At 41.8% G+C, this 13,891-nt stretch overlaps 1 pseudogene; it reads right to left on the bottom strand.

The window, feature by feature from the left end:
* Positions 1–8,273: 8,273 nt before the first annotated feature.
* On the bottom strand, positions 8,274–12,228 carry LOC114231599 (phosphatidylinositol N-acetylglucosaminyltransferase subunit P-like; annotated as a pseudogene).
* Positions 12,229–13,891: the final 1,663 nt, after the last annotated feature.

The raw sequence follows: 13,891 nt of genomic DNA, 5'->3' as shown, positions 1-13,891 counted from the left end.
ATTTTTAATTATATATTTGTGAAACTAGCCACTTCACTGAATGTTCTTAATTTTCAGTAATTTCTCAGTTCTATTTTATGGTTAAAAATTATACCATCTACAAGTAATAGTTTTGTTTCATCCTTTCTGCCTATTGCTCCTTTTTTGTTATTTTTTAAAACACATAGCTCTAAGCTTTGTTTTGGTACAAAACATTTTATGATACAGTGCAATCCTGAGTCCTAATTAAAAGACAATAACAGCCCAGCTGGTGTGGCTCAGTGATTGAGCATTGACCCATGAACTGGGAGGTCATGGTTCTATTCCCCTGGTCAGGCTCATGCCCAGATTTCAGGTTCAATCCCCAGTAGGGGGCATGTAGGAGGCAGCCAATCAGTGATTCTTATCATTGATGTTTCTATCCTCCCTCTCTCTGAATTCAATAAAAACATCATATATAATAAAAGGGTAATATGCAAATTGATGGAACGGCTGAATGCCGGTTGCTATGACACACACTGACCACCAGGGGGCAGACAACGCAGGAGCTGCAGGCCAACCTCTCGGTCCCTTTCCCCAGTGGGCAGGTTCTGATCACCTGATGGCAAAGGGGGAACTGGGGGGTGGGTGGTGGTGAGGGGTGGGGCTGGCTGCTGGCAACTGGGGAAGATGGCCTAATCACAGGCCAGGCCTCTCATTAAAAATAACAAAAACCAACACTTAAAGGACCACAGCACAGTTGTCCTTCATCAATTTGTATTTCAAGGCTATAGTACCCATTAACACCAGTGACAAAACTGGCTGCCAATATTATTCTCCTATTTCTCCAGAATTATTGACTGGGTCCACCAGCTATTGGCACCAGAGGACTGGCTTGCACACCTAGAGTACTTACAGACTGCCGTGCAGGGCAGTGACGAGAAGAGACAGGCCATCAGGTCCTCAAGGCCTGTGGATGGGTGATGCTCTCACGATCTAAACAACCTCCCTCTGTCTCCTGAGCCTCAGTGTGTGTGAGGGCCAGCCAGTGCCTACTGTTCCCAGAGGGCGGTGCCTGGACCAGCCCGACTTCCCATGCCTTCATCCTTGCCCAGGACCACAGGACCAGAATGCCCCCAAATGCAGAGAGCACCAGAAAGCTCTTAGATGAGTAAGTGCTCAACAAGGAGCCCAACTACCAGCTAATGGAAAAAAAGGAAACACATGAAAAGTGGCATGTAAAGTGGAAACAGTTCAAAGAATTGAATGACATCGTTTCATAGCAAAATTTGCATCAATTTCATCTATTTATATATGAACAAAGATTCTCAGAGCTCACTAAAAAAACAGATTAGAATTGATCCTGAACCCAATCTCAGCAATAAATATTATTCACCCACAAAAACATGAAAAAACATTTTTAAATCCTCCATTTCATTAACAAAAGTTCCAATTTTTCTTTTTTTTAAATATATTTTATTGATTTTTTACAGAGAGGAAGAGAGAGGGATAGAGAGTTAGAAATATCGATGAGAGAGAAACATCGATCAGCTGCCTCTTGCACACCCCCCTACTGGGGATGTGCCCGCAACCAAGGTACATGCCCTTGACCGGAATCGAACCTGGGACCCTTGAGTCCGCAGGCCGATGCTCTATCCACTGAGCCAAACCGGCTTCGGCCCAATTTTTCTTTTTATGGAAAAAAGTGTGGCTGAGTGGTTGACTGTCAACCTATGAACCAGAAAGTCATGGTTTGATTCCCAGTCAGAGCATATGCCTGGGTTGCAGGCTCAATCCCCAGAGTGGGGGATGCAGGAGGCAGCTGATCAATTATTCTCATCATTGATGTTCCTATCTCTCCCTCTGCCTTCCTCTCTGAAGTCAATAAAAATATATTTTTTAAAGTAAACACATCAATGAATGGTTTTTTAGTAGAGCAGCAAAGGCCAGTTAGAAAATATGAAGGACCAAAAATCTGATTCCAGTAGCAATTACAAAGCATGCATCTCCTAAAGACACAGCCCCACATCCCGGGTTTTAAAGGGAAGCAACACACCTGTGGTTTCCTAGGGTGGGGATGGAGCAGAAATTACGTAAATCTGAAATGTGTATGCAGCTACACAGTGTAACAAGTACTTGGAAGGAAATGGATTCTAGGAGTGTTAGAAGTGAGTTTTCCAGAGAGGACGCTAGGGAAGTGGCATTTAAACTGAGACCCAGAAGATGGTGGTGTAGTAAATGCCTGTACTTGCTGCCTTCCACAACCACATCAAAATTACAACTAAAATGCATCATGGTAGGAGGCGTGGAGGCTCAGAACTGGCTGGTCCAACACTCACATGTGCTGTTTTTTTAATGGGGAGAGAGATCTCTGTGGAGGCTGCCTGTGAGGAGCGAGGGGTCCCAGCCCCCAGTCCAGGGTTCCAGAGCTCGAAGAGAAGTCCCCATAACTTTGAGTTGTAAAAGCCAGGGGGGCCCTAACTGGTTCGCCTCAGTGGATAGAGCATCGGCCTTCGGACTGAGGGGGCCTGGGTTCGATTCCTGTCAAGGGCATGTACCTTGGTTGCCGGCACGTCCCCAGTGCGGGGTGTGCAGGAGGCAGCTGATCGATGTTTCTCTCTCACCGATGTTTCTAATTCTCTATCCCTCTCCCTTCCTCTCTGTAAAAAATCAATAAATTAAAAAAATAAAGCCAGGGGATTGTGGCTGAGTGACATGGGCTACTGGAGACCCAGGTGTTCCATTTAAAGGCCTGGAACATGAACTTACTCAGACTCCCAGCACTGGGAGCTTTGGGGGAGCCAGACACATTCGGGGAGGAACTAGATCAAGCATGTCAAAATCGCGGCCCACAACAAATATTTTTGCAGCCTAGCGGCCCTAGCCAATATAACAGCATGTAAGAAACATTTTAATAAAAATTTTGTAACTTAATTTTTACAATATCCTGTTATACATACAGTAATTATTAGTAACAAACTACAATGTTCGCTAATGACGGATTACTGTAATCATGTTGCATTCATTTCCCTAACGCAGATGCACCATCCCCACTAATACTAGCAGCGAATATTTTAGCAACCGATTGCCACGTCATTAGTCTTGTACTGACTTGTTTGGTGTGCGCAACAGGAAATATTTCGCTTTTGGAGAACAAGAAAAATAGGTTTATTTGCATTACACTTATTAACTTGTGCAGTTGTTCAGTGTCTGGTAAGTCAATGTTCAAGAAAAAAATTAATTTTTATTAACATGTTCTATTATTTTATGTTAACAATTACTCATTTATTTCAGCCCTTTGTATTCATGTCTCTATTGAAATAAACCTACGTTTCTATGAAAATTTAAGCTTTTTTTGTTTTGTTTTTTTTTGCGGCCTACATAAACTTAAACCTTGTTTATTTGGCCCATGTTAGCCTTTGAGTTTGACATCCTTGAACTAAATTGTCTGGCATCAAGGCAGAAACTTGGGGGTGGCTTTCTCCCAGGTGGGGGTGCTTGAAGGGGTCATTGTTCCTGTGCTGGGACCTTCCCTGTAGTAGGGCTGACTGGCAGCCATGTCTGAGTCTCCGTTAGCCTGCAGCACACTGTTTGCTTCACCCTGGGGATTCCCTGACATCTCACCCCATTCATTTGCAGTTCCACCCAAGCTGTTTGCAGCAGCTTTTTCAAATGAATGGCCTGTCCTGGTTCAGGCTTCAGATTTTGCTAAAATCAAACAAGTTGCAGCTGGTGACAGCATGCCCCAAACCTATCAATAAAAGACCCAGCACTAGCACCAGCCTGCCTTGCTTCACAGCTGGGCCTGGCCTGGGCACCTCCAAGCCCAATACAAATAACAAATAGCAGTCGTCTGCAGATCCCTATGTAATAGCTCCTGCCAGGTGGCCTCAGGCAGTAGCTGACTCTGCACCTCCCTAGAGGCCCTAGAGCCAGTGCACTGAGTGGACAGTTTCAGACCATAGCAGATTACAACTCTACGCATTCACAAGCAACACAATCAAGAGGCAGACTCAGTGAGCCACCAAAGCCCCACTGAGGCAAGTCCTGCTCCATAGGGGTGTTTCCTGCATAGCAGCTCCCCTACTGTAGTCACTGGTCCTCACAGCCAATTGGCCTGGAGGTCAATTCCTCCCAGTGATGCCAGTAACAATCAAGGCTCAACTACAAGACTGTGCACACAGCCCACACAGGGGTGCACCTAGAGTGCCCAGTTTAGATGACTGGAGAGGCTGAGCCACTGGGCCCTACAGGACACCTACTACACAAGGCCACTCTCCCAATCCCAGGAGACATAACAGCTCTACCTAATACATAGAAACAAACACAGGGAAGCAGCCAAAATGCGGAGACAAAGAAACATGTCACAAATGAAAGAAATGGAAGCATGCAAACTACTGGATACAGAATTCAAAACCTTGGTTATAAGGTTACTCAAGGATCTTCATGAGAGCTTCAAGGATCTTATTGAGAATGTCAAAGACATGAAAAAGAACCAGTCCAAAACTAAGCATACACTAACTGAAATAAAGAACAGTTTCCGGGATTCAACAACAGAGTGGAGGATTCCAAGAATCAAATCAACGATGTTGGATATGAGGGAGCAGAAAGCACCCAATCAGAAGAGCAAAAAAAGAAGAAAGAATCCAAAACTATGAAGATAGTGTAAGGAGCCTCTGGGACAACTTCAAGTGTATCACCATTAGCATTATGGGGGTTCCAGAAGGAAAAGAGAGAGTGCAAGGTATTGAAAACCTATTTGAAGAAATAAGGACAGAAAACTTCCCCTACCTGGTGAAAGAAATAGACTTACAAGTCCAGGAAGTGAAGAGAACCCCAAACAAGAGGAATCTAAAGAGGACCACACCAAGACACATCATAATTAAAATGCCAAGGGCAAAAGACAAAGAGAGAATCTTAAAAGCAGCAAGAGAAAAACAGTTAGTTACCTACAAGGGAGTACCCATACAACTGTCAGCTGATTTCTCAACAGAAACTATACAGGCCAGAAGGGAGTGGCAAGAAATATACAAAGTGATGAATAGCAAGAACCTACAAGCAAGATTACTCTACCCAGTAAAGCTATCATTTAGAACTGAAGGTCAGATAAAGAGCTTCACAGACAAGAAAAAGCTAAAGGAGTTCATCACCACCAAACCAGTATTATATGAAATGCTGAAGTGTATTCTCTAAGAAGAGGAAGAAAAAGGTAAAGATAAAAATTATGAACAACAGCCGAAACCGGTTTGGCTCAGTGGATAGAGCGTCGGCCTGCGGACTCAAGGGTCCCGGGTTCGATTCCGGTCAAGGCATGTACCTTGGTTGCGGGCACATCCCCAGTAGGGGGTGTGCAAGAGGCGGCTGATCGATGTTTCTCTCTCATCGATGTTTCTGGCTCTCTATCCCTCTCTCTTCCTCTCTGTAAAAAATCAATAAAATATATTTAAAAAAAAAATTATGAACAACAAAGTGACAACAGATACATATCTATCAACAAGTGAATCTAAAAATCAAGTGAATAAAAAATCTGATGAACAGAATAAACTGGTGAATATAATAGAATCAGGGGCATAGAAAGGGAGTATACTGACAATTCTCAGGGGGAAGGGAGTGTGGGGGGTGCGGGAAGAGATTGGACAAAAATCTTACACCTATGGATGAGGACAGTGAGGGGTGTGTGTAAGGGCATAGGGTGGAGTGGGAACCAGGTGGAAGGGAGCTATGGGGGGGATAAAAGAGGAACAACCGTAATAATTTGAACAATAAAGATTTATTTTTAAAAAATTAGAGGAGAGCCCTAGCTGCTTTGGCTCAGTGAATAGAGCATCAGCCCACGGACTGAAGAGTCCCAAGGGCACAGGAGGCAACCAATCAATGTGTCTCTCTCACATTGATGTTTCTCTCTGTCTCTCCCTCTCCCTTCCACTCTCTCTAAAAATCGGTGGAAAAATATCCTCAGGTGAGGATTAACAACAACAAAAACAAAAAGAGTAGAAATCAGTGAAATTTAAAACAATCAATAGAGAAAACCAAAATCAAAAGCTGGTTCTTTGAAAAAGATCAATACAAGTGATAAACCCCTAACCAGACTTATAACAAAAGAGAGAAGGCACAAATTACTGCTATGAAAATGAAATGAAAAAGGAGCCATCACTATAAATCCTATGGACATTAAAAGGATAATAGAAGAATATTATGAACAACTCTATGCCCATAAATTTGATAACTGAGATGAAATGGACCAATTCCTTGAAAGGCAATCTACCAAAATTCAAGGAAAAATAACCTGAATAGGCCTATATTAAACAGTATGAATAATTAATAAGCTTCCAAAACAGAAAGCACTGGGCCCAGATGATTTTACTGCTGAATTCTACAAAAACATTTAAGAAAGAGATTATGTCAGTTCTCTACAATCTCTACCAAAAATAGAAACAAAAGGAATACTTCCTAACTCATTCTATGAGACCAGCATTACCCTAATACCAAAGCCATTACAAAAAAAGGAAATCTACAGACTAATATCTCTCCTGGACATATATGCCAAAATCTTCAAAATATCAGCAAATTGAATCCAACAGTGTATAAAAAGAATTATACATCAGGACCAAATGAAATTTATTCCAGCTATGCAAGATTGGTTTGACATTTGAAAATCAGTTAATGTAATCCATCACATCAACAGGCTAAATAAGAAAATTATATAATCCTATCAGATATAGAAAAATCATTTGGCAAAATCCAACACCCATTCATGATTTAAAACAAAACAAAACAAAAATCAGCAAACTAGGAATTGAGGGTAACTTCTTCAACTTGATAAAGAACATACACAAAAACATACAGCAACATCATAATGGTCAGAAAATAGATGCTTTCCCCCTAAGATCAGGAATAAGGAATAAAATATCCCCTCACCACTCCTATTCAACAACACACCAAAATTTCTAGTCAATGCAATAGGACAAGTAAAGGAAATAAAAGGTTATACAGATTTGAGAAGGAAGAAATGAAAATGTCTTTGTTTGCAGATAAGATGATTGTCTATGTGGAAAATCTCAAAAAATAGAAAAAAACAACAAAACTCCTGGAACTCAAACAATATAGAAAACTATCAGGATACTAGACCAATCTACAAAAGTCAACTGCTGTCATATGATCCAGCAATTCTACTTCTGGATATATAGCAGTGAGCAATTGGGATTTGAAATTTAAAATACAACACTATTTTTGGGATTTGAGAGCTGGGTCAATGGAGGAGCGGAAGGAACACCAAGAAAAGAAGGAATAATGATCATGCCAAAAAAGGCCATGGCCATGTGGAGCCTGTTTGTTGCACCAACTGCACCCAATGCGTGCCCAAGGACAAAGCCATTAAGAAGTTTGTCATTCAGCTCGGTTTGGCTCAGTGGATAGAGTGTCGGCCTGCGGACTCAAGGGTCACAGGTTCGGTTCCTGTCAAGGGCATGTACCTTGGTTGTGAGCACATCCCCAGTAGGGGGTGTGCAGGAGGCAGCTGATTGATGTTTCTAACTCTCTATCCCTCTCCCTCCCTCTCTGTAAAAAATCAATAAAATATATATTTTTTAAAAAGAAGTTTGTCATTCAAAATATAGTAGAGGATGCAGCCGTTAGAGACAATTCTGAAGCAAGTGTCTTTGATGCCTATGTGCTTCCGTGCTGCCCACAACCTCCACCAAAGTCTATGTAAGGAGCTAAGTCCTTAAGGACTGAAGAAAAGTTCTCCCGGGGGGGCGGGGGACAAATAGAAATTGTACTTTAAAAATAAAAATACAACACTATTTCCATTAGCACAACCCCCCCCCCCAAAAAAAAAGTTTATGTCTAAATCCAAAAAAATATGTATGAAATCTATACAAGGAAAACTTGAAAGCAATGAAAAAAAATCTAAATTAATGGACAGCTATCCCATGATCATGGATAGGAAGACTCAGTAGTGTTAAGATATCAGTTCTTCCCAAATACTATCTATATGCTGATGTCTCCAAAATGAATATTTCCAACTCCGCCCTCTTCCCTGATGTCTAAGTCTATATATACCTTTCCTTTTTGATAGTTCCATTTGGATGTCCAATAAACATCTCAAATTCCAAATGGCCATAACAAACATTGTATGGTAATGCAGTATTTTATTTATTCTGTCCATTAATGATTAACAGTTGAGAACATTTATAATATTAATGGACTCAATCTAAGAGAAGTTCTTTAAAATATTTCAATACCAGGTATTAATAAGAGAGTCAAAATTACTGTCAAAACTTATAATAAATGTTTGGTGTTAGTCTACATACAGTTCAGCTTTTGGTGTGAAATTCTTCGGCTGCAAGAAAGAACATTTGGTTTATTTCACTAGTAGGAATATCTCTTAATGCTGGGATGGCCTCTTTGTGTATTTCTTCTGCTGTTGATTTTTAGCATAGTTATCTATGGTTGTGTGAATAGAATTGAGTGGGCAGGTACTCATCATGTTTAAGAGTACATACCTGATTGCTTTAGGAATGAGGAAGTAGACCGGTAATGCAACTGCCCAATAGTTTTGGGACCAATAGGTTAAGCCTAAAGAGTTTAACCAAAATTCAGAAATAGAAGCCCACATGAGATATAGTAGGAAACTATCATATCAAATATAACATAAAAAAACACACACAGCCCTAGCTGGTTTGGCTCAATAGATAGAGCGTCAGCCTGCAGACTGAAGGGTCCCAGGTTCGATTCCGGCCAAGGGCACATGCCTGGGTTGTGGGCTCGATCCCCAGTAGGGGGCGTGCAGGAGGCAGCCAATCAATGATTCTCTTTCATCATTGATGTTTCTATCTCTCTCTCCCTCTCCTTTCCTCTATGAAATCAATAAAATATATTTAAAAAAAACAAACACACACACACACAGGCACATACAGAGCCCCTCTCTACCATTACCTATGTCTCTTTTAGTAGCTCATAGAGATAAAAGAAACAGCCAATTACTCCTGAGTTTATCTCAAGCTCAGCTGATGGATTCAGGACTCTTATTATTCCTAGATCTGGAAGGAGGTTCTTCAAAGAACTTCACTTATTAGTAAAGAAATATTGACAGCTCCACTGTTATGATCTTGTTATGAGGGACTGGCCAATGCTTCTCTTTATTATAAGGTTTGGAAAGTCTTGGAAATATAGGTAGTTCCTGAGCAAATGAGGAGCAGAGGTTCATGGCCGTAGCCCTCTGTGCAGGAAGGATGTTTGGGGAAATTAGAGATGGGTACTTATTGTAGCTTCCATGTCCGTTGGACCAAATTCCCTGAGAACCTCATTAGAGATAAGCAAAAAGAACTGTCCCACCTACTCTCTGGTCCCTAGGGACTCAACAATGATGATGAAGTATATTATCAAGTCCTAAGTCAGAACTTGGAGATAAAGCACTCTAGGTAGAGACAGGTCTCAGAGAAAATTTCCAAGACCTCATTGCATCTTTGAGGATCTAGGCTTACGTTTATAGATTTTAAAATTCCATTAAGGCCCTAGCCGGTTTAGCTCAGTGGATAGAGCATCAGCCTGCGGAGTCAAGGGTCCCAGGTTTGATTCCGGTCCCAGGTTTGTACCTTGGTTGCTGGCACATCCCAAGTAGGGAGTGTGCAGGAGGCAGCTGATCGATGTTTCTCTCTCATCGATGTTTCTAACTCTCTATCCCTCTCCCTTCCTCTCTGTAAAAAATCAATAAAATATATATTTTTAAAAAATAAAATAAAATAAAATTCCATTAAGTTTTTTTCTTCTTATTTTCTTAGTTCAGAAACTGGGATTACTGTAGTAGTAACTGAGTAAACCTCTTTTTTCTCTCTCATGTCTGGTCATTTACTGTGTAGAGTTAGTGATGTGTTTGCAGAGAGGGATGCTGGAGCGGGGGAGGGGTAATGGCATTACAGAGTTGTGCTTAATCCTTTAAAGCATTTGGTGTGAAGGATAACCTGTTTGTAATTACGAGGAGAAATGTACCAGAGAGAGCACAGCATGCCATGACTGAGAAACTCCAGGCTCCTAGAGTAGATTTCTTTTGGGATATATTCTCAGCTCACAATGAGTCACTTTTCTGAGAATGAGAACCTTAGGGCTGTAGGCTCCAATTGCACAATTTATACTGTACCACCTCCTGCCCAGGAAGGACTCATGATTGGAGGAGGGAACTAGGGACTGACGCTGAGGGGCTGCAGGTCACTCTCAGTATGACTTGGTCTGGATATGTAGAGCCAGATGTTTACAAATCTCTCCTGACTGCCTCATAGAAGGAGATACAAGAGATTATAGAGTAGGGCAAAACATGCAAACACGGAGAGAAGCAGAGATGAGCTAGAGAGACTACTGATGGCTTTCCAGTTCAGGGTTCCAATCCTTTTCTAATAATTGGCTACATTGCGGCCTCACTCACAGTTCTTAGTTGCAAATAACAAAAACCAAGTTTTGCTGAGCTAAGCATTTATTTCAATTATTTCTTGAAAATGATAATGGATACCTTTCAAAAACACTGAGCAGCTGGAGAACCAGGCTTAGAAGGTCACACACCAGCTATAATAGCCCAAATCATGCCACAGAACTGGTGTTATTAGCATACCAATGATTCCTGCTGCCTCCAAGCACAAATGTTAAGAGTTCATGGCTTTGGCCCCAGACAGTGTGGCTCAGTTGTTTGGGCGTCATCCTGTGCACCAAAAGGTTGCTGGTTCAATTCTGGCCCAGGACACATGACTGGGTTGCAGGCTTGATCCCCAGTAGGGGGCATGCAGGAGGCAGCCAAATGATGTTTCCTTGATTGATGTTTCACTTCACATTGATTTTCTCGCTCTCTCCCTCTCCTCTCTCTCTAAAAATCAAATTTTAAATAATCTTTTTTTTTTAAAAGAGTTCATGGCGTTGACACAGCTGTCACTGGACATAGGCTGTCCCTAGTAGCACTGTTGCCCTGGGAACCCATCTTGCTGCAGTGGCTGCAGCACTAGAAAAAGTTCCTCTTGGTTTCCCCTTCTTCGTGTCAAAGGCTAAGTCAAGATAGCTGATGGGTAGTCATATGCCCACATCTCAGCTACAAGAGAGGCTGGGAGACAAGTTACTCAGGGTTTCCTTATATGGGAATAAGTAGGCTTTTTACCCAGCCAGAATTATGAGGTAGGGCAGTGGTCGGCAAACTCATTAGTCAACAGAGGGTCAAACCGCGGCTCTCGAGCCGCAGTTTGCTGACCACTGGGGATTACCTAAGCTTTGGAAGGGGTTACAGAAGTGGAGAAGCCAAAAGGCATGATAAATGTCCACTAGAATATAACCCTTCAGTTGCAGGACATTAAACACACAATGATAAGAGTCTTACCAATTTACCCTTCAGTAGAAGATAAATTTTCTGGCCAAACATAATGCAACTACCCTTCTTACAACAGGGAAACAACTCAAAATTCCATCAGTTACTGTATCCATGTCCACAATCAAGAATCAAACTTGAAAGCTAACTAATAACTGCATACTCTATGTGTATTCTTACAAAGAGGTACAAATGGAAAGGAAAGAAAAAGAAAGCTAGGAATTCATCCAACTTGACTCCACAGAGACAAGTTACTCAGGGTTTCTTTATATAGGAATAAGCAGGCTTTTTACCCAATCATTTATAATACATAAATATATACATAACAAAGGAAGGATGAAAATATGACTGGATGATACAGTCTTCGTTTCCACGGGTAGCCATGAATCCTTAGTTGATAGTAATAATTTTCCTTATCCACAATCTAACTCATGTTCCCTTTGTCTTTAGCCAGCATCTCACTTGTCCAAGGTTATTAAAATCTGATATAGTAACCTAAACTTTCATGTTTGAGAGATTTGGCGCCCTTTTGTTCTTACCCATATAAGATTATCCTAATCCTACACTGGAGTTGGCAATTCCAGAATCCTCTCAAGGAGATCTTTCCATCCATAATCCTCTGTTACCATTGTGTAGCAGCAAAACATTAGAATCTCCTTTTTGGTCAGTTTATCCAGTAGCAAATAGAGCCCAAATTGGCCAGAAAAAAAAATCTCTTCAGAGCCCACTGTTGCTGGGATAAGAAGAAAAAATTTGCAAGCTGATCATTAGGTATTACGTCTACCTCTTATTTCCTTGCCCCATAAATTCCAGTTTGGGAGAAAGTTCAGCACATATTGGTATGAAACGTATACTGTATCCTGTAAAACAACCCTCTAGCCTCACGGGGTAACCTCAACTGGTGCCAAAACCGAGTCTGTAAAGACCATTACTCGGATAGAGTGTCGGCCTGCGGACTCACGGGTCCCAGGTTCGATTCCCGTCAAGGGCATGTACCTTGGTTGCGGGCACATCCCCAGTGGGGGGTGTGCAGGAGGCAGCTGATTGATGATTCTCTCTCATCGATGTTTCTAACTATTTCTCTCTCTTCCTCTCTGTAAAAAATCAATAAAATATATATTTTTTAAAAAAGACCATTACTCTGTTCCACAGGGTCAACTGCTCTTTGGGGATGGTGTACAAGTAAATGCCACTGAGCCCATGGGCCCCAGCCTTATTCCTCATGTAGTTACTCTATTGTCAAGCAACAAATTATCCCGAAACTTAGCTACTTAAAACAGTCAACAGGTATCGCACACAGTTTCTGTGGGTCAGGAATCTGGTAATGGCTTAGCTGACTGGTTTTGGATCAGGGCTTCTCATGAGAGAGCAGTTAAGCTGTCAGCAAGGACTCAGTCGTCTGCATGCTTGACTTGCTGGAGGGTGGGCTCCCAAGACGGCTGGCTCATAGGGCTATTGGAGGCCTCCCTTCCTCACACGGACCTCTCCATAGAGCAAACTTGATATGCCCTTGCAACTGAGTAGCTGGTTTCCCCAGAGCAAGTGATTCCAGAGAGCAAGATGGAGACCATATCTTTTAAAACTGAGCTCCAGGAGTCACACTCCACCATTTCCACAACATCCTGTTGCTTAGACACTACTGTGGACTGACTGTATTCCCACAAAATTCATATGTTGAAATCCTAACCCCAAAAGTAATGGTATGAGGAGGTGGGGCCTTTGAGAGGTGATTAGGTCATGAGGGCAGAGCCATCACCAACGGGACCAGTACAGAGGAGGCCTGCGAAAGCTCCCTTGTCCCTTCCGCCCTGTGAGGTTACACTGAAAAACCACCTGTTAACCAGGAAGTGAGCTCTCACCAGACACCAAATGTGCCTGCATCTTGATTTTGAACTTTGCAGCCTCCAGAACTATAGAAAATAAATTTCTGTTGTCTGTGGTATTTTGTTAGTGCAGCCTCAATGGATTAAGACACAAAGTCAGCACAATTCAAAGTGGGAAGGGGTTGCACGAGACTATGATCATTGAGGGCCATCTTAGCAACTGGCTACATCTCTTTTATTATAAAGTGGATTTCTTGGTTAGAAATGTTTGTGGGGGGCATCTTTAATACTCTCAACAACAACAATAAAATAAACAAATAAATAAATTACATTTGTAGGATGCCAAGTTGATGAATAGATCCGTTCATCCCTAATAGACATTCTGTCAGTCTTGCAACCTCAGGTTGATTAAGCACCCTTCAGGTACATTCATTTCCCTTCCTGAGTGTTTCTGAATGTTCGCAGATACCAATCCTCATCGGAGGTTTTCTACCTATATCATCCCACATGGCATTCATTATATATCATCTTGATTAAGTGGTAAGTGATGCCTGAGATGTCATAAAGATCCTGAATCTGACTCACAAAGCTCAAACCTTAACATGCCTTTAGGTCTGCAGAACCAAATACACAAACCAACATTGCCTCCCTAGACCAGAAATCTTGGGAAGCTTAAAGCAGCTATTTTCAAACATTAACGCGCACAGAAATCACCTGGGGGTGTTGTTAAAGAGAAGATTCTGATTTAGGAAGTCTGGGATGGAGCCTG

Source organism: Eptesicus fuscus, chromosome 4 (genome assembly GCF_027574615.1).
Source record: "Eptesicus fuscus isolate TK198812 chromosome 4, DD_ASM_mEF_20220401, whole genome shotgun sequence".
NCBI classification, from domain to species: domain Eukaryota; kingdom Metazoa; phylum Chordata; class Mammalia; order Chiroptera; family Vespertilionidae; genus Eptesicus; species Eptesicus fuscus.
Note: the sequence above shows the minus strand (reverse complement) of the source record. Positions and strands in the feature narration are given on the sequence as shown.